This window comes from Hyaena hyaena, unplaced genomic scaffold (assembly GCF_003009895.1).
Source record: "Hyaena hyaena isolate Hyena2069 unplaced genomic scaffold, ASM300989v1 scaffold_1349, whole genome shotgun sequence".
Taxonomy (NCBI): Eukaryota; Metazoa; Chordata; class Mammalia; order Carnivora; family Hyaenidae; genus Hyaena; species Hyaena hyaena.
In genome coordinates, this window is record NW_024081983.1 from 366,991 (window position 1) to 394,437 (window position 27,447).

The window sequence follows — 27,447 nt, forward strand, 5'->3', positions numbered from 1 at the left end:
TGCGTGCACATACATGCATGCATGTGTTTGACAATTTGTACGTGTGCACACATGTGTACATCTTTATTTCAGTCTCTTCTGTAAGGACCTGTTCTAGACTAACACAACACTATTTCCTTTCCTTCATGTACTTCATGTCAAACCTCTTTGCTCTTCATGGAAGCTGTTTTAGCCATTTTGGGTTCCAATGCAGCCCAAGGTCAGCTCAGGTTTCACCAGGAGATTCTCTCCTTTGAGATGATTATAGAAATCAAAATAGTACACAGAAGTGAACAAGAATTATTCCTCTGCTTCACCACCATCAACCTGCCAAGTCCATGGTCAAAACCTCAGCACTTTCTTCAACCCATATGCCAGCTTCAGATAGCTAGTGAAAGGAGAAACTTATTCTTCCCCATCATGCTTACAAGCCTCTGAAACAGGGACCCCACCCAGTGGAAACCTCAGCTTCCTTCATAAAACAGCTGTGTTCAGACCCTCAGCCTCAGGAAAAAAAAAAAAAAAAAAAAAACATTATTCTCTTCCTACTACGCTTAGAGAAAAAAAATGACTGGGGTTGGAAAGAGAATCATAATTGCATGTGCATTAATAAAAGGATCTCCAATGGTGCCGGGTGGCTCAGTCAGTTGGGCATCCAACTCTTGATTTCAGCTCTGTTTATGGTCCCAGGGTTGTGGGATTGAGCCTCAAGTCAGGTTCCTCACTGAGCATGGAGCTTGTTTGAATCTCTCTCTCTCTCTCTCTCTCTCTCTCTCTCTATCTATCTCTCTGTCTCTCTATTTCTCTGTCTCTCTCTTTCTGTCCCTCTCCCACACCTGTGCATGCTTTTTCTCTCTCTAAAATAAAAAGTATGTAATGGGGAGCCTGGTAGGCTCAGCCAGTTGATCTTCCAACTTTAGCTCGGCATAACCTTACAGTTTTGTGGGCTTGGGCTCCATGTCAGGCTTTGTGCTGAGAGCAAGGAGCCTACTTCAGATTTTGTCCCCACCTTTCTCTGCCCCTCCCCCTTTTGCTCTCACTCTCTATCAAAAACAAATATTGAAAAAAGAGTTTAAAAAATTAAAAAACACACAAATAAATAAGTAAATAAATAAATAAATGGATTCCCAAACCCAGGAATATTCCCCTACTACTCCCATAGAAGCTATGGTTTACCAAGGATATCTCAGAGTCTCTTATCTTAGAAAGCTTAAAGATTATTGATTTTAATTCTCCCATATTACATATGAGGAAATAAAGCTTAGAGAGTGACATGACAGTATAAAATCACACACATTAGGTCAGTGATAGAGCAGAGACAAGAAAATAGGTCTCTGAACTCTTAGGAGCATATATTCGTTGCAGCAGGAATCATCTTTGCCCAAAAACTATTTTTTTTCCCATATAAGTCAAGTCAGTAAGAGAGTCCTAGGTATAGGGTTATCCCAAAGCTTTAGGATAGGCTAAACAAACAGGAAATGATAACATAAAATTTGTCTTATGCAAATAGCAAGTCAGGGAAAGCTGAAAGAAAGAGAGAAAAAAAGGAGATCGCCAAAAAAGGCAGAAGATATGAAGTCCCTCTAGGGCAGTTTCCCAAATTTTGACCAAGAGATGGCCTACAGATAAAAAAATCCACAATTAGATAGGAATGAAAAATGCTTCATTCTGTAAATCTATTTGAGATTTCCAATGCAATATTAGAAAATTAAAGGCTCTGAAAATCCTGCAATAACTTTGAGTTATCAAATAATTCCAAAACACATTTGCCATCTGAGCCTATTTTGCCCTCCCACTCCAGTCCTTGACCCTATTTCTCAGAAGGAAAATCCCTCAATGTTGACTATTACCTAACATACCCTATAGCATTATGGTGACCACAGTTTAATTTTTTTCACAAAATTTCTGGATGGCATCTTGACCAAAAGCTAAGGATAAGTCTAGTAGAAAATCAATCAATCAGTTAAGATGTATTGTATTTTTGTAACCAGAGTTACTGGATGTAGGGATGGAAAGTGGAGACAGCAATTCAAGAAAACACAGTCTTATCCTCACAATTTAGTGGGAAATTAAAAAATATCCAGCGAAAAAGTTTATTCACAATTCAAGAAGTGTCATTGGACTATAGAAGAAATGGGTACATACAAAGACCAAAGCAACGATGTGTTCTTTGAATGAAGAAGAACAAGAAGTGTAGATTAACTTTCAAACTCCTTGGAAACAGTGGACTTTTGCTGGGCCAAAAGTATGAGAAATAATTGAATAGGCAAGAACAAAAAAGATAAAGTATTACCAGAAGGAGAAAATACATGAGAAAGAAGAGAAAGATAAGGTCAAAGTGTGTTTAGAAGCCAAGGCTGAGTGTCAGGAAAGTGGGATTTTAGCTGTCATGAAGCTTGTGTGAGAATTCTGGCGTCCTTGCTAGGAGACGCTGTAAGAGTAATGTGAAGAAATAAAATATGAATCAAAGAGCACTTCCATCCCTGGATTCCATATACCTTTTCAAGACCATTATATCCCGCTTGGGCTCTGACAATGTGTGTAGAAACAATCCAGAGCTGTAGCTTCAAGAGTTTCTTCACTTTTCCCCTGGCTCCCTCAGATGCAATGCTTAGGTTCCCTCAAGTCACTGAAAACAACTTATGAGCTTAGTTCATGTTTGGAGAGTGATACTGTATTCAGCTGGCAATTTATTTGTTGTATCCCAACTGCCCTGCCTGGAGTTGTTAGGCATATGCCGCACTTGGGGTATTTGACAAACTGACACTCTACCACATGGAGTGTCCAACTCAGCTTGTCAAATACACGGAGTGTGGCACTGCAGGAAGCCAGGTCAGGGGCTTCAGTGAGGAGGCACGGTCTTCCTGGGAGATGTGGCCCTGGAGGAAAAGAAAGAAAAAAGAGTCACACCCTGAGCCCCGCAGAAAGTTCAGAGGCTAAGGACTAGCTGAAACATCAGAATATGTAAGTGGGCAAAACAGGCATAAAGCTCCCAACCAGAAGATGGATCTTTAGGGAAAGCCCAGCTGGGACTGCAGATAAGGCTCCAGTGCTCACCTAGGGATCCTCAGGCCTTAGTGCTATAGCTTTGGCATTTCTTGGAGTTCCAAGCTTCAGTGGATTCCTATATGCAGTAGGGAAATAATTTGGTCATTGTCCTGCTTCTCTGACCTCAGGAAAGAACTAGACCCCAAATCAGTATCCATGACCCTCCCCATTTGCCAACCCTCCCACAGTATTGTAATTGTGAACATAAACTTTGGGGTTAAACATGGGCTTAAATTTCAGCTCTGTCATTAAGTAGTTGGGAAACCTCGGAAAATTATCTCATCTCTCTGAGCTCCGGTTTTTCACGTCCGCAAAATGGATTTGAGTACCTACATAATAAGTTATTGTGACAATAGCATGAGGTAATGTATGTAAAGGCTTTAGTTCAGTATTTTAAACTCAAAAAATGGTGGTTGTGCTATAAGAAGGAAAGCAAATACCAGTGACAACTGATTTAACAGGGTCAGAACAGGTGAAACAGGACTGTTTTACGGCTTCAAGCTTGCCTAACATGCCCCCCCCCCACTTGTTCCATCAGGACTAAAAAATGGAAACTATAAAAGAACCGTCATTTAGTCTTACCCACTCATATTATAAATAAGGAAATGAAGACTCATAGTGAAGAAGAGAGTAGCTAAAGGTTATACAAGTTGTTCGTAGTTTAGGGCTGTGTCGTATATCACCTCATTGTGTCTTTCAACTTTCCTCATTGTTTCTTTTACCTCTCTGCTCTGTATATCTCTCTCTCTGAGAAAAGGGAGACACATCCACAAGGATGGCAAAAGACTAGCAGTAGATGTGGCAGTGAAGTATTGGGATCTTTCAACCCACAGCCATTAGGGAAATAAAGAAGATGCCAGGATCATGGTCAGGCCTGGAACTTCCAGGGGAAGGGCCTTGGCAACACCCAGATCTTGTTCATTAAACATCCAGGTTGTCTGTGTTAAATGCTTCACCATCCCAGCTGTGGCAATTGATCTATGAGAAAGTATCATCTGGCTCGTATTAAATACTGGTATGACAAGTGGCAAACATTACAAGACTGTCAGGAATTTAAAAAAGTACCCCATGAGGCCATAAGGCCCTGTCTGAACTAAGACAAGGAAGAGGGACTTGTATTTTAGGAACAACAATATTTTTTTTAAAAATCTTAACTCTCTTAGTTTAATATACGTTGATGAGGGGGTGACATGCTTTTCCAATTTGAAATATAAGAGTGGCTTCAAATATAAGTCTATAAACAATTTTCTCCACCCCCTCATTTCTCATACTTACTCAATTCATCCCAAGCCACCCATAGCAGCGAAAGCAACAATCTTGGTCACCATATATGGTATAGTGGGAAAAATCAGACAAACTTGGATCCTAATGCTGCCTTGAGTACCAGGTAGCCAATCATAGCATTGGACAAATATTTCTTTGTGCTTCAGTTGTCTTTTCTGGAAATGAGAACAAGAAGACTTACCTGGCAGAATTGTTAGGAAAGTTTTCTGAGCTTTTCAGAGCTTCCCATATAGGAGTTCACAGGCACCATGGCTAAGTCCTTGGAGCTGTGGGTTGAGGCTAGCCAAGAAAGCTGATTAATGGAGTTTGTATTCAAGGTGGCAAGACAGAACTGGACTGGTGCCTTTCTCTATCATTATGCTCATTGGGTAACAGTTCCATTGAGAAGGCCTGGATAAACTGGAGGTGACCTAAAAGCCTCCTGAAAGCTCTTTCTGACTTCATCAAAAAAAAAAAAAAAAAAAAGAAAAAGAAAAAGAAAAAAGAAAAAAGAGTGAGAGAAATATGAAGTGGCTAAATATTCCTTCTTAGTATACTCAAAATTGAAGAGCCTTATAGACCATGTAACCTTAGTATTAAGTGGAAGGAGTCAGTGGCTGAGCTGAAACTGGATAGGTTTAATTCCCCCTCTTGATGATCTAGTGCATGCCTCTCCAAATGAGTGTATATAATAAAAACAGGTTCAGTTGAGAAAGGCTTGCCAAACCCATAGGAAGAAGATGTGAATATCTACATAGAGATATTAAGGACTTCTGAAAGCTCTTCGCCTAGTCTCTCATAGTACACAAAATAAAATAATTTGTCCCCTATCTACCCTAGCAGGAGTAACCTAAAAAGCAGCAGTATGTGCCCTGCTTCTCAATCAGTTGGTTCTTCTCATACTGGAAGCAGTCAGGATTTTTTTAGGCATGGTTCAATCCCCTATTCAGCCCCACCCAGATATATTTACTTAGCATCTTTCTTATGTCTTTCTCAACAGAGGGTTGACAACCATAAAAATAAGGGATATAAAAACTAAATGAGCCTCTAGACACTATTCATCTAATATTTCTCTTCCTCTTCTTTGCAGAAGAGGCCAAAAGTATGAATCCCAGAAAGGAGAGAGGACTTATCAAAGATACATAGTGGGTAAATGGCAAATTCAAGACTGCTATTCAAATTTCCTGACCTGTGATTCCAGAGAACATTCCATTTCCATGTGGCTATCTCCTAAACAAAATCTGAGGAAGAAATGTTATCTTCCCTTCTCACCATTAGAAGTTTCAGAATAGAAGACCAATGGGAACCTTCTTCTCACCCAACCTTGACTCCAAATCCTTGAGGAGAGTCCAAAGAGAATGGGGTAGGTAGGTCCAAGCCACCTTTAGAGCTCCCCCAGCTTGGGAATCCAAGCAGAGAGGGCAAATGGATATTATACCTGTTGTTGGAGTGATGCTTTGGTCTTGGAGGAGGCAAATGTTCCTTGGTGATGAGCCAAACTGCAGAGGCCAGAGGTAACTGGCCTTTTTGCCTGGAGCAGGATGGTTGTGTGTTTTGAAGGGCCCTTGATGTCTTTAAGAGGAAACAGAAATGAGGAAGATAAGGCTGAGGTTAGCCAACGGAAATCTGGGTACAAAATGACAAAACAGTGCTGTTGTGAAAGGGTCCACTACTGTAGCAACAGTCCCCACTGCCATCAACCCCCCAGCCTACTTGTAGCTAACCTCCAACAGATAATAGTTCTTTCTCTAAGATGCAGAGAGTTGAAGCAGAAAGCCTCTGGCTACCCTAGGCTTTACCTATGGGTCAGGGAGTTTTCCCTAGAGTTAATGTGGGAATTCTGGAATGTCAGAGTTGAGGCATTATCAAATGAAAATCTACACTGTCAAAATTGAGAAACAGATCCTCTAAGGGATGAAAGAAAATATCTGATATCAAAAAGCAAATTAGTGGCATATATGGAATTTAAATCCACTTCTATCAACTTCAAAGCATGTGTTCTCCCACTCTGTCAGAATGCCTTCTGGTCCTGAAATATCCTTTTTACTTCCCCTGATACAGCTTCTCAGCTGGTACAGCTACATAATTTGCAGGGCCTAGTGCAAAATTAAAATGAGTGGCCTCCTATTAAAAAAAAATGGATTTCAAGATGGTGACAGTAGAACATTAAGCTGGAGCACCTGGGTGGTTCAGTCAGTTAAGCATCTGACTTCAACTCAGGTCATGATCTGGTGGTTAGAGAGTTCAACCTTCGCATTGGGCCCCTAGCTGACAGGGCAGCTTAGGATTCTCTCTATGACCCTTCCCCACTCACTCTCCCAAAGCAAATAAACTTTTGAAAAAAAAAAAAAAAAAGAACATTAAGACAAGTGTGTGAACTTTCTAAGTATGGGGACCTGGAAAACTTTACAGGTCACATGTCTATGAAGCTGGCCCTACTGGCACAACTCTGACCACAGATCACATTTTGTCATGAAGGGCCTTACAGAAGGAAGGAAGAAAGAAATTCACATCTATTAATAATAAAATTATGTACTTTACATATGTTATCTCATTTAGTCATCAACCCCAAGGTATGGTATTATTATTGTCCTTATCTATAGGTGAAGAAACTGAGGCACATAGAAGTAAAGTGACTTACCTATGAACACAAAACTAAGAAATAACAGAGAAGATAGAATTTGCATTCAGGTCTTTCTGACTCCAAAGTTAGGCTTTTTCTACTCTCCCACATTGGCTACAAGGAGAGAAAAAAGTAGTTGGCCTTGAGAAGGAAAATATGGTGCCAGATCCTTAAGTTCAATTGTGACTTTCAGGCTTCATGAAGGACATGAAAAGTGTGAGAAGAAAGTGAGTGACCTCCTTGTGCCACATGTTTGCAATCTTTGGGCAGTCCCCATTTATAGCCCAGAAGACACTGTATTCCCATTATTCAGTGTTCTATGTCATGAATCCTGATGGTGTGGCAGAAGAGAGAGACAATTTCTTCAATTCCTTTAGGGTATACTTGTGATTGCCTTCAATATTGCAGTGCTTAAGTCCCAGTCCTTAGTCTACATAGTAGAAGTAGTACCCTGGACCATGCTCAAACCATGGTGAATAATCTACCCAAGCTACATACAGTCTTATAAATTCAAGTTCAAGAGAAAAGACCATATGATTGGAGGCAGGAGTCTTGTGCCCCAGTCCTAGATTTGTCAGCTGTGTTTCCTCCCTTAGCTTTGGTTTTCCATTTAAACAGAAGTTGGACTAGATTATATTATTGGCTCAGTAATCAAATATTCCCTGGATTCCTTATAAACCTCTCTATCCATGACCCTCCCTCACTGTGTACTTCCTTGTGGTTTCAGGGCCTAGAGGCTGAAGAGACAGCTTGGGATAGAGATTCACTTGCAGTCACACTAGTCTGCAAAAACTTTCTTCTACCAGAAAAATTTATTGGCTTAGTTAATGAGACCAATTTCCCCAGATATGGCTTCTAGAAAGATTCAATTCCTTTTTATTTTTGGTTTCTGACTAAAGCTTTGGGTGGAGTTAAGGTTGTCCTGTGGGCACTTTCCTAGGGGGGACTCCCTCTTTCTACTCACTCCATAGAGATTGAGTAAGTTCATCTGTCCACTCCTTTTTTCCTCACCTATCACTTAAAGTATTCTGTTTTTTTGCTGGATTTTTGTTTGTTTGTTTGTTTTTAACATGGGCTTTCTGGAAACAATGTCTTTACATAAAATAGTAATTAATAGTGCCCCTTAGAGCCATGCAGTACGTCAATAGAAGAGAGCATTAGAAACCATGAGGACCTGAAAATCATGCCATCTATGCAGAAGACCTGAAATAAAAGGCATTGGGATCCTTGGAGTCCCTCTTTACCTCACAAGCACAAAGCATGCTGAGTAGGGCCAACTTTGCAGCAACAGTACAAAGGGGGCTTTTCCTTTAAGTCTGTTGTGCAACCTAAAGATACACAGTTCTCTCATTTTGGATGCTTTTTGACTTGGCTAAGTCTACGAAGGAGGATGAGGGAGAAGGGAGTTGGGTGGGGAAAGCTGTTAGTCAGTGCTGGAGTCCCACACTGTAGACACATTCATTTATGCACTCAGTGCTGGAATGGGAAGAACAACTGAATTTTAAATTAATGTCTTTGATTTTGGACTATAGGTTTTAACCCCTGAGTTATAGGCCCACCTCTATAACTCATATATGTCCTTGAAAAATTATGCACAGCTTGTCTGAGCCTTAGTTATCACATACTATAGAGGGATTTGGGGACAAGCATGCACCCAAGGAACCATGTCTTTCTTCAGTATAAGCAATTAGACAAAGGTACAAGTGCTATCAGAAGACTGGGTAAGAAAGTTGTAATTGTTCCAGGGCAGGGGCAAGAAGGTAACTCTTAGAAAAGTAGTATTTTAGCTAGATGTTAAAAGATGGAGAGAGAAAATAATGATGCTCATTGTCTCTATGGACTTCTATGACCACTCTTCTCCCAGTGAAAAATAATTACTCCCTGCTTTGCTTGTCTCTAGTGTCCAAAACTTGTCCATACTACCTTATGTATCTGTCTCTTCCAGGAAACCAAGAACCTCCTAAAGTAGGAATCATGTTTGGTCCCTTATTTTCTTCACAAGGCCAGACATGAAATAGTTTCCCAGGAATTTCAAGTTGAATAAATGAATGTATCATTGCATTAGCAAAAGAAGGAATCCTCATAGCCCAAGTTCCCCACACTCATTAGCTTGTCTCACCTCCATGAAGGAACTGAGAAGGCCTCCCCTTGACTTCCAGTTTCTCTCTCTGCTCACTTGCCCTATTGGAAACCTGTCAAGAAAAGGCCCCAAGAACAATTGCAAAGCTGAGGCCACTTCCTGTGCAAGAGCCCAGTGTCTACACAATCCAACTTGACCCTGGTGATTGCTGTGCATATGATTGCACTGGGACTTCCTTTGAAAGGAAACAAAAGGCTGATGCAGTTTTTAAGGCACCTCCAAGCCAAGACTGAAAAACTTTATGTACATACACCTAGGTCTGGGGACAAAAGATTTACTGTAATGTTCCCCACAAGCCCAGTGACACTGACAAGAGAAGTGGCAGCAATTAACCTACCAACTACAGTTCAACTTTATTCAACAAGGGTGTGTTGAGCGCTTACTGACTACAAAGCTCTATGCTTACTACCATGGGGAAAATAAATATATAACCAGTAATATATATCTAATAGAATGTAATGTGAGCTACCATTTTTCTAATAGCTGTATTAAAATTTGAAAAATAAATAGATGAAGGTAATTTTGATAATATATTTTATTTAACCCAATGCATCTAAAATGTTATCTTAACTTGTAAGCGATGTAAAAGTTTGTTGAGATGTTTTACATTCTTTGAAATGTAGTGTGCATTTTACCCATGAACTAACCATGTTTTCCAGTGTTCAACTGACATATATAGCTAGTAGCCAATTGGACAGCACATGTGGAAGTTGTGGTCCCTACTCTCAAGGAATTCACAGCCTCGTCTATGAGCCAGACTGATACATAAGCATGTATAAGTAACAAGTACTCTAGTGGAGTGCATGAATGGCAAAGAGCACTTCACCAGAGGTTAGGAGTCCTGGTCTCTGTTTTTTTTTTTCTCTGTCACTGATTTTCTGTGTGAACTTGAGTAAACCCCTCTCCCTCTGTGGGTCCCCATATTTTCATCTCTGTAATGAGGTTTAACTAGATTTTTTCATTGAACAAATATATGTTGAATGTTTTCTAAGTATCAGACATGGTGCAAGGCACTTAGGATACAGAGATGAACAAGATACATACAATGCTTGCCTTCTTGACACTTGCAGTGTGGTAGAAAGTAGCTATTAAACAGTTATGTAAATATGACAATAAAGAGGGAAGCCCAGAATGCTGGGAGAACATATAACATAATCCGCCAGGCTTGGATAAGTGAAGGAAGCCTCTCACAAGAAGTAACCTTTGAAGGCTGTATGAAAAATGAGAAAAAGTGAAACAAGTGAATAATGCCATTCCAAGCAGAAGAAACAGCAGGTGTAAACACTCTGAGATGTAAAAGAATGTGTTCTATCCCAGGAAAACAAGGAGGTTCATGTGGCCTAGAATTGAGTGAGCAAAGGAAAGAAAGTAGGAGAGATAAGCAGGGGGCCAAAGTAGGAAACGTCTTATATATTATGTGGAGGGTTTGAAATTTATCCAATGAGTCATGAATAGCCAGAGAAAGTACAGATGATGCAGTGTCCTTTCATCTCCAAGGCAAGGAATTTTGAAGTTCAGATCATGGATAGAAAAGGTAATTCCAACCAGTTGGACAAGAAACTTCATAGAAGAGACAATGTTTTAAAAGACCACTAGGGGCGCCTAGGTGGCTTAGTCGGTTAAGCGTCCGACTTTCGCTTAGGTCATGATCTCGCGGTTCGTGGGTTCGAGCCCCGCGTCGGGCTCTGTGCTGACTGCCAGCTCGGAGCCTGGAGCCTGTTTCAGTCTGTGACACCCTCTCTCTCTGGCCCTCCCCTGCTCACGCTGTCTCTCTCTCTCTCCTAGAAATAAATAAAACATTAAAAAAATTAAAAAAAATAAAAGACCATTAAAGAATAATAAGATCACTAATCAGAGAAGTCTTTCGGGAAGAGGAAAGAACATGAATGAAAGTGCAGAGATAGGGAGGAACATGGTGAGCTTGTGTAAATGGAGGGAACACTTATGCAACAAGGTGAATATTAGTCTAAGAAAATCTATGAATATCTATAGATGTACTACAATAATAGAAGCCCAAAGTCCTATCCAGCACACTAAATTGTGTTCTGGGAGAAACCAGACAAATATATTGGACCTACAAAGATATTAACTTTGAATAATAATAATAACAGTAATAATAATAATAATAATAATAATAATAATAATAATGGTGCCTGGGTGGCTCAGTTGGTTTAATGTCTGACTTTTGATTTCAACTGAGGTCATGATCTGAGAGTCGTGGGATGATCTCATGATCTGAGAGCATTGGGCACTATGCTGAGCATATAGCCTGTTTGGTATTCTCTCTGTCTTTCTCAAATTAAAAGTAAATAGAAATAATAACAAAAATAATAATAAACACATATTGTCAACTTACTAAGTAACAGGCACTGTCTCAAGCCCTTTATGTGTATTAGTTTATGTAATTTCCTTCCAATGACTTTATGAGGGAGATATTATAATTATCCCCCTTTGACAGATGAAAACCTGTCACTTGCCTAAAGATAAATAGCTAGTAAATGGCAGAGGCAGGATTGAAATGTCATCAAACAAATTATGAAGGGTAGGGATTTTGGAGCAATCTACAAAAATATATAATATGGCTCTGGCTAAGAAATATGAAAATCAGGCCAGTTATCATCACAGTCTACAAGGAAAGTTTTATGCAGAAAAGAATTCAATTTCCAATTTATGATCATTAGACATGTTGAGCTGAAGCTGAGCTTTGTTTAGTTTCTTAGAAATAAAAAAAAAATAAAGGAAGTAAATAAGAGTCCAAGAGAATTAAAGACTTAGAAAATCAAACTGATTCCTCTCTTAACGCCCTGTACCTTACTTCTAGATTCATTTAGAAGTTTCTGTCTATGAAAGAAATAACTGAAGTGCCCTTGACAACAATCCCTATCTATTTTCTACAATGGTCCACAATGGTCCACCTAAGGGAAAAATCCCTGGCAACAGTTTTGAATGGACAAGGAAGGAAGGAAAGGAAGAAGGATGAACTAACGTGTGACAAGATGCCATATATTTGGAAGGAACAAAACTGCATTTTTAATATATATATATATATATATATATATTTTTTTTTTAAATTCAGAATGGGGTGCGTGTCCCTACTATCTTTGATTTGACACACACGGACTGTTTTCATTTTCCGAGTGTTTCCTCTGATGAAAAGAAGGGCAAACACAGTGTGTTGTGGGAGGAAAAGGATAATTTAGGACAAACCCTTGAACTTACACCACATCTAAACATCTTCTAGAACTAGGATACTAGAACTTGGATTAGCATTGATTTAGGAGGCAATCAATTCCTACATACTTCTCTCTAAAGTTAGTTACCATGACATTGTTCCTTAATGTTCTGGTCCTATATTTGCATATGTCAGTTTCTATAGGCTTATCTAAAGAGTGTCAAAATCATAATTTGTATGGCAATAGGTAGCTCAGAATCTCCAATGTATAACCAGAACTTTTCTAACCCAAATGCAGATGCTATGATGTAGATGGCCAAACGTCTCTTACTGTTAAAGGGTCTCACAACTGTACTGAGTGGGAAATAAGAATATTAGAGATGCTCAAATCTGGCTTTTGACTGGTAACAGGTATCCCAGGTTGTCATGTGAGGCCTTGTGCTATAGTGGTAACAGCATTGAGCTTGGAGTTCAAAGACCTGGATTTGAATTCCAACTTACTACTATCCATCTTCAGGGGCTTATGTAAATTACAAATATTTCTCACTATCCATTTCCCTATTTCAAAATTGAACTAAGAAATAGATACTTCATGGGATTTAGTAAAATGAAATACCTGAAAGTTTTTGTCAAAACAAGATAATACAAGGTAAGAAGCAAAAGAAAAAAGAAAAAAAAAAGCTACATGTTGCCCCAATAAGAGGAACTGCTCTTCTATTGTCAGTTCTAGGAAGAATAAACACTGGGAAATGGAAGGGCAAAAAAGTGCTGTGTTTGTTTGTTTGTTTTAGTTCTTAAGAATGCTCATATCTATTACATCACTTATTCTTTTCAACCATCCTGTAGAAATAAGAATCATTCCCATCTCAAAAATGAGGACACTGAAACCCAAAGATATTAAACAATTTGTCTCAAAGTCACATATTTAGTAAGTGGCAGAGTTGAGATTCAGACTTATATTAGCTATGCCCCTAAAAAGGCATTTAAGGGGCTACTCAAGAGTTAAACATTTGTTTTGTCTCCTATAAACCCTGCAGACCACCCACTCCCTCAGTCTTAGAGAAAAAAGGGTTATTCCACTAGATTACAAGCTCTATGAGAGCAAGAATCTTATCTGTTATGCGTAATTTTTTATAAAGTTACTGATTTTTTTCAAAATTTATTTTGAGAGTTCCTTATATATTAGAAAAATTTTCCCTTTTTATATTATAAGAATTGCAAATATTTCCACTGATTTATCATTTGCCCTTTGCCTTTGATTCTACCATTTTATATTTTTATTTATTTTTGGCGCTCTACCAAGCTCTAGTAAGGCAGTGACTTTATCTTATTCATAACAATATCACTAATGACTAGAAATGTGCATTGTTTATAGTAGGTGTTCAATAAATATTCATTAGTGAAAAATAATTCTTCCTGTTGCACAGGCCTGAAAATAAGGTGACATCTAAATAAGGAATGTCATGGCCTTCCTTTGACCCTGGTTCCTGATAAATTGGGACATGAAATTAACCAGAATTGAAGATTCATTAAAAAAAATCTAGACAGAGAATATCAGAAAACCTGAGTTTCAGACCCAGCTATGCTATGCCTTGTTGTATGTCCTTGGGAAAGTTCCTTCTTTGCTCTTCTTTATAAGGGTGCTAGAATAGCTCATCTTTGAGAGCCCCTTTCTCCAATTTATAGAGTTCCCAAATGGTCCGGGCGCCAGGTGGCTCAGTTGGTTGAGCGTCCTGCTTCGATTCAAACCATGATCTCACGTTTCGTGGGTTCGAGCCTCGTATCGGGCTCTGTGCTGACAGCTCAGAGCCTGCAGCTGGTCCTCAGATACTGTGTCTCCCTCTGTCTCTGCCCCTCACCTGCTCATGTTGTCTCTCTCTCAAAAGTAAATGAAACATTAAAAAGAAAAAGATTTCCCAAATGGTCTGGGCAAAAAGATACCAAAGATAATATGACTAAGACCTTGCCCACCTGGAACTCATGCTGTTTTTTTTTTTTTTCTTTTTCTTTTTACTTTACTTTTTAAATAGATTATTGTCAAGTGGGTTTCCGTATAACACCCAGTGCTTATCCCAACAAGTGCCCTACTCCATGCCCATCACCCCCCTGCCCCCCTCCCCCATGCCCATCAACCTCAGTTTGTTCTCAGCATTCAAGAGACTCCCATGGTATGCCTCCCTCCCTCTTTCCACTATTTTATACCTTCTCCTCCTCCATGCTCCTCCATTAAGTTCCTCCTAATCCTCCTATATGTGAAAACATATGGTATGTGTCCTTCTCTGCCTGACTTATTTCATTCAGCATAACACCCTCAAGTTCCATGTTGCTACACATGGCCAGATTTCATTCTTTCTCATTGCCATGTAGTATTCCATTGTATAGATAAACCACATCTTCTTGATCCATTCATCCTTTGATGGACACTTAGGCTCTTTCCATCTTCTGGATATTGTTGAGAGTGCTGCTATGAACATTGAGGTACATGTGCACCTATGCATCAGCAATCCTGTATCCCTTCGGAACATTTCTAGGAGTGCTATTGCTGGGTCCTAGGGGAGGTCTAGTGTTAAATTTTGAGGAACCTCCACACTGTTTTCCAAAGAGGCTACACCAATTTACATTCCCACCAACAGTGTAGGAGGGTGCCCAATTATCCACATCCTCGCCAGCATCTAGAGTCTCCAGATTTGTACATGTAAGCCACTCTGACCGGCATGAGGTGGTATCTCAGTGTGGTTTTGATTTGTATTTCCATGATGATGAGGGACGCTGAGCATTGTTTCATGTGTCTGTTGGCCATCTGGATGTCCTCTTTGGAGAAGTGTCTGTTCATGTCTTCGGCCCGTTTCTTCACTGGATTATTTATTTTTCAGGTGTGGAGTTTGGTGAGTTCCTTATAGATTTTGGATACTAGCCTTTTATCTGATATGTCCTTTGCAACAATCTTTTCCCATTCCATCCATTGCCTATTAGTTTTATGGATTGTTTTCTTTACCATGCAGTTTTTATCTTGATGAGGTCCCAATAGTTCATTTTTGCTCTTGATTCCCTTGTTTTGAGGATGTGTCAAGTCAGAAATTGCTGTGGTTGAGGTCAAGGAGGTTGTTTCCTGCTTTCTCCTCTAGGGTTTTGATGGTTTCCTATCTCACATTCAGGTCCGTTATACATTTTGAGTTTATGTTTGTCTATGGTGTCAGAAAATGATCTAATTTCATTCTTCTGCATGTTGCTATCCAGTTTTCCCAGTACCATCTATTAAAAAGGCTGGCTTTTCGACATGATACCCTACATAGAAAACCCGACAGATTCCACCAGAAGCATACTAGAGCTGAACCAAGAATTCAGCAAAGTTACAGGGTAAAAAAACGTACAGAAATCGGTTGCAATTTTATACACTAACAACAAAGCAACAAAAAGAGAAATCAAGAAACTGATCCCATTCACAATTAAAAAAAAAAAAAACATAAAATACCTAGGAATAAACCTAACCAAGGATATAAGAGATCTGTGTGATGAAAACTATAGAACACTTATGAAGGAAATTGAAGACACAAAGAAATGGAAGAATATTCCATGCTCATGGATTGGAAGAATAAATATAGTTAAAATGTAATTACTACCCAAAGCAATCTACACATTCAATGCAATCCCAATCAAAATTACACCAGCATACTTTTCAAAACTAGAGCAAACTATCCTCAAATTTGTATGGAACCACAGAAGACCCGGAATAACCAAAGTATACTGAAAAATGAAACCAAAACGGGAGGTATCACCATCCCAGACTTTAGCCTCTACCACAAAGCTGTCATCATCAAGAGAGTATGGTATTGGCACAAAAACAGACACATAGACGAATGGAATAGAATTGAGAACTCAGCATTGGATCCAAAAGTATACAGCCAACTAATCTTTGACAAAGCAGGAAAGAGTATCCAATGGAAAAAAGACTGCCTCTTTAACAGATGGTGTTGGGAGAACTGGACAGTAACATGCAGAAGAATGAAACCAGATCAATTTCTCACACCATACACAAAAATACACTCAAATGGATAAAGGATCTGAACGTGAGACAGGAAACCATCAAAACCCTGGAGGAGAAAGCAGGAAACAACCTCCTTGACCTTCACCACAGCAAGTTCTTACTTGACACATCCCCAAAAGCAAGGGAATCAACAGCAAAAATAAACCATTGAGACCTCATCAAGATTAAAACCTTCTGCACGGCAAAGGAAATAATCCATAAAACTAATTGGCAACTGATGAAATGGGAAAGAGTCGTTGCAAATGACATATCAGATAAAGGGTTAGTATCTAAAATCAATAAGAATCAAAGTCCACACCCGAAAAACAAACAATCCAGTGAAGAAATGGGCAGAAGATATGAACAGACACTTCTCCAAAGAGGACATCCAGATGGCCAAGAGACACATGAAACAATGCTCAGCGTCCCTCATCATCATGGAAATACAAATAAAAACCACACTGAGATACCACCTCACGCCGGTCAGAGTGGCTAAAATGAGCAAATCCGAGGAGTCTAGATGCTGGCGAGGATGTGGAGAAATGGGCACCCTCCTACACTGTTGGTGGGAATGGAAACTGGTGCAGCCCCTCTGGAAAACAGTGCGGAGGTTCCTCAAAAAATTAACACTAGAACTCCCCTATGACCCAGCAATAGCACTGCTAGGAATTTACCCAAGGGATACAGGAATGTTGATGCATAGGGGCACATGTACCCCAATGTTCATAGCAGCACTGTCAACAATAGCCAAAACAAGGAAAGAGCCGAAGTGTCCATCAACAGACGAATGGATCAAGAAGATGTGGTTAATCTATATGATGGAATACTACATGGCAATGAGAAAGAATGAAATCTGGCCATGTGTAGCAATATGGATGGACCTTGAGGGTGTTATGCTGAGCAAAATAAGTCAGGCAGAGAAGGACACATACCATATGTTTTCACGTATAGGAGGATTAGGAGGGACTTAACGGAGGACCATAGGGGAGAAGAAAGGGGTAATAATGGGGGAGAGGGAGAGAGGCAAACCCTGAGAGACTCTTGAATGCTGAGAACAAACTGAGGACTGATGGGTGTGTGGGGGAGGGGGGATATGGGTATGGAGGAGGGCACTTGTGGGGATGAGCACTGGGTGCTATATGGAAACCAACTTGACAATAAACTATTTGTAAAAAAAAAAAAAAAAGAGGCTGTCTTTTTTCCATTAGATACTCTTTCCCACGTTGTCAAAGATTAGTTGGCCATACATCTGTGGGTCCAATACTGAGTTCTCTGCTCTGTTCCATTGGTCTATGTGTCTGTTTTGTGTCAATACCATACTGTCTTGATGATGACAGCTTTGTAGTAGAGGCTAAAGTCTGGGATTGTCATGCCTCCCGTTTTGGTTTTCTTCAATATTACTTTGACTATTCGGGGTCTTTTTTGGTTCTATACAAATTGAGGATAGTTTGTTCTAGTTTTCAGAAGAATGGTGGTGCAATTTTGATTGGGATTGCATTGAATGTGTAGATTGCTATGGGTGGTAATGACATGTTAACAATATTTATTCTTCCAATCCATGAGCATGGAATGTTTTTCCATTTCTTTGTGTCTTCTTCAATTTCCCTCATAAGTTTTCTATAGTTTTCATCATACAGATCTCCTATAACTTTCGTTAGGTTTATTGCTAGGTATTTTATGGTTTTTTGTGCAGTTGTGAATGGGATCAGTTTCTTGATTTCTCTTTCTGTTGCTTCATTGTTGGTGTATAAAAATGCAAATGATTTCTGTGTCTTGATTTTGTATCCTACAACTTTCCTGAATTCATGGATCAATTCTAGTAGGCTTCTGGTGGAGTCTGTCGGGTTTTCTACGTAGAATATCATGTCATCTGCGAAAAGTGAAAGTTTTACTTTTTCTTTGCCAATCCTGATGCCTTTGATTTCCTTTTGTTGTCTGATGGCTGATGCTAGGACTTCCAGGACTATGTTTAACAACAGTGGTGAGAGAGGACATCCCTCTCATGTTCCTGATTTCAGTGGGGAAGCTCTCAGTTTTTCCCCAATGAGGATGATGTTAACTGAGGGCTTCTCATAGGTGGTTTTTATGATGTTTAAGTAAGTTCCTTGTATCCCGACTTTCTTGAGGGTCTTTTTTAAGAAGCGATGCTGTATTTTCTCAAATGGTTTTTCTACATCTATCGACAGGATCATATATTTTTTATCTTTTCTTTTGTTAATGTGATGTATCACATTGATTGATTTACGAATAGTGAACCATCCTTATAACCCAGGAATGAATCCCACTTGATCTTGGTGGATAATTCTTTTTAATGACTGTTGAATTCGATTTGCAAGTATCTTGCTGAGGATTTTTGCATTGGCATTCACCAAGGATATTGGCCTGTAATTCTCATTTTTTGCTGGGTCTCTATCTGGCTTCGGAATCAACGTGATGTTGGCTTCGTAGAATGAGTCCAGAAGTTTTCCTTTGATTTCTATTTTTTGGAGTAGCTTGAGAAGAATGGGTAGTAATTCTCTTTTAAATGTCTGGGAGAATTCCCTAGGGAAGCTGTCTGGCCCAGGGCTCTTATTTGTTGGGAGATTTTTGATAACTAATTCAATTTCTTCACGAGTTTTGGGTCTGTTCAGATTTCCTATCTATTACCGTGTGAATTTTGGTAGTGTGTTGTGTGGTTAGGAATTTTTCCGTTTCTTCTAAGTTGTCCAGTTTGTTGGCATATAATTTTTCAGCATATTCCTTGATAATTGCTTGTACTTCTGAGGGGTTGGTTGTAATCAGTCCATTTTCATTCATGATTTTGTCTATTTGAGCGCTCTCTCTTTTGTTTTTGAGAAACCTGGATAGAGGTTTGTTAATTTTGTTTATTTTTTCAAAAAAACAACTCTTGGTTTCATTGATCTGTTCAACTGCTGTTTTTGGTTTCTATATTGTTTATTTCTGCCCTGATTTTAATTATTTCTCTTGTCCTCCTGGGTTTGGGGTGCTCTTCTTTCTCTCATTCTAGCTCCTTTAGGTGTGCTGTTAGATTTTGTACTTGAGCTTTTTTCCAATTTCTTGAAATAGGCCTGGAGTGCAATGTACTTTCCTCTTAGGACTGTGTTTGCTGTATCCCATAGAGTTTGGATTGTGGTTTTTTTCATTTTCATTTGATTCCATATATTTTTTAAATTTCTTCTCTAATTGTCTGATTGGCCCATTCGTTCTTTAGTAGGGTGTTCTTTAACCTTCATGTTTTTGGAAGTTTTCCAGATTTCTTCTGTGATTGATTTCAAGTTTCATAGCATTGTGATCTGAAAGTGTGCATGGTATGATCTCAATTCTTTTATAATATGGAGGGCTGCTTTATGTCCCAGTATGTGCTCTATCTTGGAGAATGTGCCATGCGCCCTTGAGAAGAATGTGAATTCCATGGCCTCAGGATGTAGAGTTCTAAATATATCTGTCAAATCCATCTGGTCCAATGTGTCGTTTAAGTCCATTGTGTCTTTACTGATGTTCTGTCTAGTTTATCTATCCATTGATGTAAGTGGAGTATTAAAGTCCCCTCCTATTAGTACATTCTTATCTGTAAGATCGTTTTTGTTTGTGAATAATTGTTTTATATATTTTGGTGCTCCTGTATTTGGTGCGTAGACATTTATAATTGTTAGCTCGTGCTGATGGATAGACCCTGTAATTATTATATAATGCCTTTCTTCATCCGTTGTTGCTGCCTTTACACTAAAGTCCAGTTTGTCTGATATAAGTATCGCTACTCCAGGTTTCTTTTGACTTCCTGTAGCATGGTCGATAGTTCTCCATCCCCTTACTTTCAATCTGATGGTGTGCTCAGGTGTAAAATTATTTTCTGGTAGAGAGCAAAGAGATGGATTTTGTGTTTTTTTTTTTCCCTTTCTGTTACCCTATGTCTTTTTTTTTTTTTACAAATAGTTTATTGTCAAGTTGGTTTCCATATAACACCCAGTGCTCATCCCCACACGTGCCCTCCTCCATTCCCTATGTCTTTTGATTGGAGCATTTATTAAATTTGCATTAAGTGTTATTATAGAAAAATATGGGTTTAGAGTCATTGTGTTCTTTGTAGGATTCATGCTTGTAGTGGTGTCTCTGGTACCTTGTGTTCCTTGCAACATTTCCCTCATAGACTTGCCTTCAGGATTTCTTGTAAGGCTGGATTAGTGGTGAAGAATTCTTTAATTTTTGTTTATTTGGGTAGACTTTTTTTTTATTTCTAGGAGAGAGAGAGACAGTGTGAGCAGGGGAGGGTCAGAGAAGAGAGGGAGTCACAGACTGAAACAGGCTCCAGGCTCTGAGCTGGCAGTCAGCACAGAGCCCGACACGGGGCTCGAACCCACAAACTGTGAGATCATGACCTAAGCGAAAGTCGGACGCTTAACCGACTAAGCCACCCAGGCGCCCCTATTTGGGTAGACTTTTATCTCTCCTTCTATTCTGAATGATAAGAATGCCTAATAGAGGATTCTTGGCTGCTTAATTTTTCTGTTTATCACATTGAAGATTTCCTGTCATTCCTCTGGCCTGTAAAGTTTCAGTAGATAGGTCTGTCACCACTCTGACTGGTTTCCCTTTGTGTGTTAAGGCCCTGTTATCCCTAGTTGTTTTCAGAATTCTCTCTTTGTCCTTATATTTTGCCAGTTTCACTGTGATATGTCATGTTAAAGATTGATTCAAGTTATGTCTGAGAGGAGTTCTCTGTGCCTCTTGGATATCAATGTCTGTTTCCTTCTCCAGATTGGGGAAGTTCTCTGGTATAATTTGTTCAAGGACTCCTTCAGCGCCATTCCCTCTCTCTTCCTCTTCTGGAATTTCCATGATATGGATATTGTTCCTTTTGATTGTATCACTGAGCTTTCAAACTCTTCTTTTGTGTTCCTGGACCAGTTTATCTCTCTTTTTCTCAGCTCCATCTTTTTCTATAATTGTGTCTACTAATTCACCTATTCTCCTCTATGCCTCTTCAATCCATGCATTGGATGCCTCCATTTTATTACGCATCTCATTTACAGCATTTTTTATTTCATCATAACTATTTTTCAGCTCCATATTCTTTGTAGCAATAGCTTCTCTGATGTGTTCCATGCCTTTTTCAAGCACAGCAGTTAATTTTATGACCATTGTTCTAAATTATTTTTCAGTTATGTTGCTTATATCTGTTTTAAGCAATTCTTTAGCTGTCATTTCTTCCTGGAATTTCTTTAGCAGAGAGTTCTTCCGTTTCTTCATTTTGGCTAGCTTTCTGTCTCTTGTTAGTTTTAAAAGCTTGTTATTCACTCTGCACCTGTGCATACTGCTGTATTAAAGAAGGCTCTTTGACTGTCCAGGGCCTGTCAATTCAGGAAGTGTTCTTTGAATGTTGTCTCTTGGTCTGTCTTGTTGAGACTTCAGTTATTTTATTTCCCTACTCGTAGTGTTACTTGGGACTCTCCACCATGTGTACTTCGGCTTGTTTGTTGAGATAGCCCTGGAAAAGAAAACAGACAGACAAACACACAGGGAACAAACACATAGAGAAATCCAACAAACACGCAAATCGAAAGGGAAGAAAGAAAAGAAAAAAAAAGAATGGAAAAGAAGGAGGAAGAAGACAAATAATAAATATAAAAATAAATAAAAATAAAATAGAAGAAAAGAAAAGAAACAAGAAAAAATCCCAAGGAACAAAGGAAAGCCTAAAAGCATAAAACTACAAATAAAGAGCTGGGTGTATGCAGTGCTGATGGAAGAGCATATACAAAGGAGAAATGACAGGGCTGGGAAGAAACGAAATTGGAAGATAAATGACCAGGCAGAGAGACTAAGAGGCTTAATTCATAGAGAGAAAGAGGAGAATATGGTAAGAGACAAGGAGAAAGAAACAAAGATAATGTTACTCAGAGAAACTATATAGTCTGATTACTCCAGAGAGAGAGAGAGAGAGAGAGAGAGAAAGGTAGTGGTGGAGGTGTAGAATATACATCTAGAGAATGGATTAAATGTGACTGTTTAAGCAAACCAATGACCAGAGTGCCCAGTCCAGCAGAGGGGAGGGTTATGAATGAGACAAGAAAAAACATATCTGAATAGGAATAATTGATCTAGAACCAATCACGGCAGTGCATCCATGTTGGTCTTGCCCCGGGCTCTGGTTAAAAAAAAAAAAAAAAAAAAAGCAGCTCTCTAATGGGGATGGTTGTGGTTTGGTGTAGGCGGGTCTTAGCCTCCACTGTGACCCGCAGGTGACTCCCTGAAGTCCCACCTTGGTGGTTGTGGGGAGAAAAATGGCGGCGCCCCAGTCCTTTCTGAAACCCAGTGTTGCAACTCACTGTTTTGCGTCCGATCCCCCTGTGCCACATGCGTAGCCAAGGTAGGCCTTGCTCTATGTCCCAAGCCAGGCCCCAGGCCTCATTTCCAGACTTTAGTCTGCGTGCCCCATTGCACCCAAAATATAAACCCGCAGGCCGAGTCCCTCTTAGCAGTTTCAAGCCTCTCACCTCTGCGCTGGGAATTGAGCCGAGCCATAAGAGCGGTGGAGCAGCTTCAGGTGTGTCACTTCCCCTCAGGTTGAGCTGGCAAGCTGATGAGCGATTTCTCCCGGCATCACCTGGGACCAGTGGGTCCCACTCAGGGTCAGCTGGACAGTAGGAAACAGGATCCCTCTGTGTCCGGAGCCAAGGTTTTTTTCTTCTTCAGAGACAGGGACAGTTTTTTGAGCATTTTCTGCTGCTCTTTCTTTTGCCCTCGACTCAGCACAGCTAGCCGCAAAGGGGGCTCCCTCCCCTCCCTCTGTGTCTCAGATCCCAACCCGTTTTTATCTTCCCCAGTTCACACTCATGCTATAAGGTTTTCTCAGCGGACTCTGTCTCCTTTTCCTCCCAAACTTCTGGACTCTGTAAGGGTTACTATGGCTCCAGGCCTTCTCCGTTTGGGAGATGGGGGCAAGTGAAATGTACGGAGCTCCCTACTTCACCACCATCTTCCTGGAACTCTAGTTCTAATGAGGGAAAGTGGTACTCAACAAACAATTTCACAATAAAAATATGTTATGGAATATAAATATAGGGTGTTATGAGAGAAAGTAATAGTAAATCTAAGCTGATATGAGAGTTTAAGTAAGTCTTTCTTCAAAACTGTCTAAAATTAAGATCTGAAAGATGATGCAAACTAAGTCAAATTCTCTGGGTCTTGGATTCTTTAACATACATATTAAACATTAATGATATTTATATCATAAGTATTTATATTATATATTTATTTTTATTATAAAATTATATACTTTTATTGTAGACATATTAAACACAAACATGTGTGTATATTTATGCTCACACGCACACACACACACTCACACACACACACATTTATATAAATCTTTACCTAACATGTCAAGAAAGCTTTTTAGACTGTAAAATAATACAAATGTGAGGGATATCATTTTTCATGTGGCTGGGAATTTCTCTGGACCTGTTTTAGTATGCCATGGGTAGCTTCCACTCCAGGACTTTTTGAGTCTGGACCTGAGCATGAACTCAGGACTCCATGGGACTTGTAGGGAGATATGCTGCTGCTTTCTGTAACATGAAGCAGATGCCATCTGTCTCTGAAAATAAAAAATATTTTTCAGATCTAACTACATATTATGTCCACATTTCTGGCCCACTGGTGTTATCAGACATCATGGAAGCTGCTTGGCTTGTCTCAGTGCTTGGCAATGGAGGCAAGAGGAGGGGTGTTGTGCAGGCCTCTCTCATCAGCTTGACTCTATCCAGGAGATGATCAGCTCTTGAAGATTGTGGCATGTATTACTAGCATCAACAGTTGTTTTGTTTTTCTTTTCATATTCTCATTATATTTAAAAACAAAAAAGGGGGAAGAAAAGGACATTGCATCTGGGAACTCTAGCACACTGTATGGATAGGACTGGGGAAACAGAGAAAGTAAGGGAAGAGAGCCAACAGTTGACTAATGGCTACTCTGTCCCAGGCACTGTGCTATATGCTTTATGCACATCCACTCATATAATCTTTACAGCTATTCTAGAAAGTTGGAATTGTTCTTCCCTTTCCACAGATGAGAAAAATGAAGTCCAGAATGTTCAAATGACTTACTTCAAGTCATCCAGTAAGCAACTGAGCTGGAGTTCGAACCAACTTTACTAGTTTCTTCAATAGTACATGATACTTGGAAGAGTCATTTCAGTATATTCTACTACCCCCAGGCTGGGTCATACCATTTTTACCCCAAAGAAGAGGGATGATTTTATGTTTTAGGGAATTGCAAATATAGAGATTCTCTTACTTCTCTTGCCATGAGCTATACTCCTCTGGTAGGAAGTTGATCCCCTCATCTCATCTGAACCATGCCTGTTGTGGTTTAAGTCAGCTTCCTGTCCCCTTATCCTACTTCTCCTCCAAACATTTTCCCTTGAGTCGCACGCTGTAGCCTCCACGCTCTGGTGCCTCTTTGGAACTTTTGAACCTCTCATTTTGACTCTTAAGCCAAGCAAAATGGTTTCAGAACTGAGATTAGCACCACTTCCACCACGTGCTTCCACTGCTCCACTGGCTCTGCTTTCACAAATTCATCAACCCAATGGTCTCTTCTCAAATGTCATTCTATTTGGTCCTTCATCTATTGATATTTTTGCCTATAAACATAGTCAAGTTATAACAAACTCCCCAAAAAATCTTTCCAATGTCCACCCCATCATTCTTCAGTTCCCTCAATACAACCTTCTTAGGAAGTAGTTTCTAAACTTTTAACTTCCTAATCTACCATAACTTAGCTTTATATTTGTTCTCAATTCCAATTTCTGCACTGACCCTGGTATCTGGTGTCACCAAATTACTATGAACTCCTAATCAACAAATTCAAAAGCCTCTCTACTAGCCTTCATCCCCCTCAATGTCTCTGTAGCAGCTAACTTTGTCAGCTATTCCTTCTTTCTTTAAAGTACTATCATCTACTGGTTTAGAGGATATCCTTCTTCATCTTCAGACTGAATTCTGTCATCAGAAGACACACAATCATGGTTCAGATGAGATTTAAAGATCAACTTCCTGCCAAAGGATCATAGCTGATGGTAGTAATTGCCTTCTTCATTTGCATCTCTCATGTTTAGCTCAGCATCTGATACAGAGTATTGTTTAGTGAGAATTGATAAATGTGTTTACCTACACTCTTTAGATTCACATATCTTCCTGACCACTGTCCTTGGTTTTCTTCATGGGCTCCTTTATCTTTTCTTCCATCCCATTACATGTCAGTGTTTCCCAGAACTCTGTACTTTTTGCATGTATACATATGTGTGTCTGCATACTTGCTCACTGTCTATCTTCCTAACATCCAGAACTGTAGAGTAAAGTGAATATTGAACATATCTTTCTAAATGTCTAAGTCCTCATGTTCTCAATCTTGCACCTCAAACAAACTTACTCATCATCCTGAAGGAAATCCATAACTCCATGTAGGGAATCCAAGATAGAAAAATAATTCATCTTTGACCTCCATTATATATTTTATTAATATTTCAATTATAACATTTATGACTTTGTAACATGATATTTTATGCCTTGCTTTTCCATCATTATATCTAGGGGTTCCCTCAAAGACAAGGATTTCTACATGAATTAATTGCTGCATCCCAGTTTTTGGCACAGAGTGAACTACGGTTTAGGAAATGTTGGCTAAATGAAAAGCAATGAGGTCAGGTCCCAGAGTGCCTATAATACGAACAATAATTTTGTTCCTAATGATTAAGAAAAAATAAAAAAGATGTATAAAAATGCAACCGATTTCTGTACGTTGATTTTGTATCCTGCAACTTTGATGAATTCATGGATCCGTTCTAGTAGGCTTCTGGTGGAATCTGTTGGATTTTCTATATAGAGTATCATGTCGTATGTGAAAAGTGAGAGTTTGACTTCTTCTTTGCCAATTCTGATGCCTTTTATTTCCTTTTGTTGCCTCACACCTGTCAGAGTGGCTAAAATGAGCAAATCAGAGGACTCCAGATGCTGGCAAGGATGTGGAGAAATGGGCACCCTCCTACACGGTTGGTCGGAATGTCAACTGGTTCAGCCCCTCTGGAAAACAGCGTGGAGGTTCCTCAAAAAATTAACACTAGAACTCCTCTATGACCCAGAAATAGCACTGCTAGGAATTTACCCAAGGGATACAGGAGTGCTGATGCATAGGAGCACATGTACCCCAATGTTCATAGCAGCACTCTCAACAATAGCCAAAACATGGAAAGAGCCTAAGTGTCCATCAGTGGACGAATGGATCAAGAAGATGTGGTTCATCTATACGATGGAATACTACATGGCAATGAGAAAGAGTGAAATCTGGCCATGTGTAGCAACATGGATGGACCTTGAGGGTGTTATACTGAGCGAAATAAGTCAGGCAGAGAAGGACAGATACCATATATTTGCACATATAGGAGGATTAGGAGGAACTTAACAGAAGACCATGGAGAAGAAGGGGAAAAATAGTGGGGGAGAGGGAGAGAGGCAAACGAAGAGAGTCTCTTGAATGCTGAGAACAAACTGAGGACTGATGGGTGGGGTGGGAGGGGAAGGGGTTGATAGGCACAGAGGAAAGCACTTGTGGGGATGAGCACTGTGTTTTATATGGAAACCAACTTGACAATAAACTATTTTAAATAAATAAATAAGAAGAAAAAATAAAAAGAAATATGTAAACATAATATTTTCAGTCAATAACATCTTTCTCACTAAAGTTTGGCATTTATTGCCAGAATTATCTTTTAACAACACAGCTCTGATGGTGTTATTCCACTGCTTGAAAAATGATCAGTGGCTTCCCATTGCATAGGTAAAAGTTCAAAATTCCTCAGTAAGGTGGTGAGGACTCCTCACAACCTGTCCACAAACTACATCCATCCTATATTCCAAGTACAACATATATTATACTCTAATACACCTCTGACCTTTCCATATTTCTCTGTGGCCCTGGAAAGTTTTCTTGACCTCTCATATCTGTCTTTCCAAGAGACAGTGTGTTTGTTCCTTAGGCCCAGCTCAATTATTACCTCCTCTGAGGAACCTCTCTGGCTCCCCTAAAGTTTCCTGTATTTTCTGGGGTTTTTTATGTTTATTTATTTATTTTGAGAGAGAGAGAGCGAGAGAGAGAGAGAGCATAAGAAAGTGAGCATGAGCGAGGGAAGAGCAGAGAGA

The 27,447-nt window shown here is 39.5% G+C and overlaps 1 long non-coding RNA gene across 2 annotated transcripts; it reads right to left on the bottom strand.

Moving 5' to 3' along the window:
* Positions 1 to 2,439: 2,439 nt before the first annotated feature.
* Positions 2,440 to 5,822, bottom strand: LOC120225192. 2 transcript variants are annotated; one of them, XR_005526760.1, is made up of 4 exons: positions 5,729 to 5,822; positions 4,303 to 4,466; positions 3,037 to 3,103; positions 2,440 to 2,858 (listed from the first exon to the last, which is right to left on the bottom strand). It is a non-coding gene; the product is annotated as an uncharacterized LOC120225192 (long non-coding RNA). The 2 variants fall into 2 exon arrangements; XR_005526761.1 differs by lacking the exon at positions 4,303 to 4,466 and adding an exon at positions 4,493 to 4,749.
* Positions 5,823 to 27,447: the final 21,625 nt, after the last annotated feature.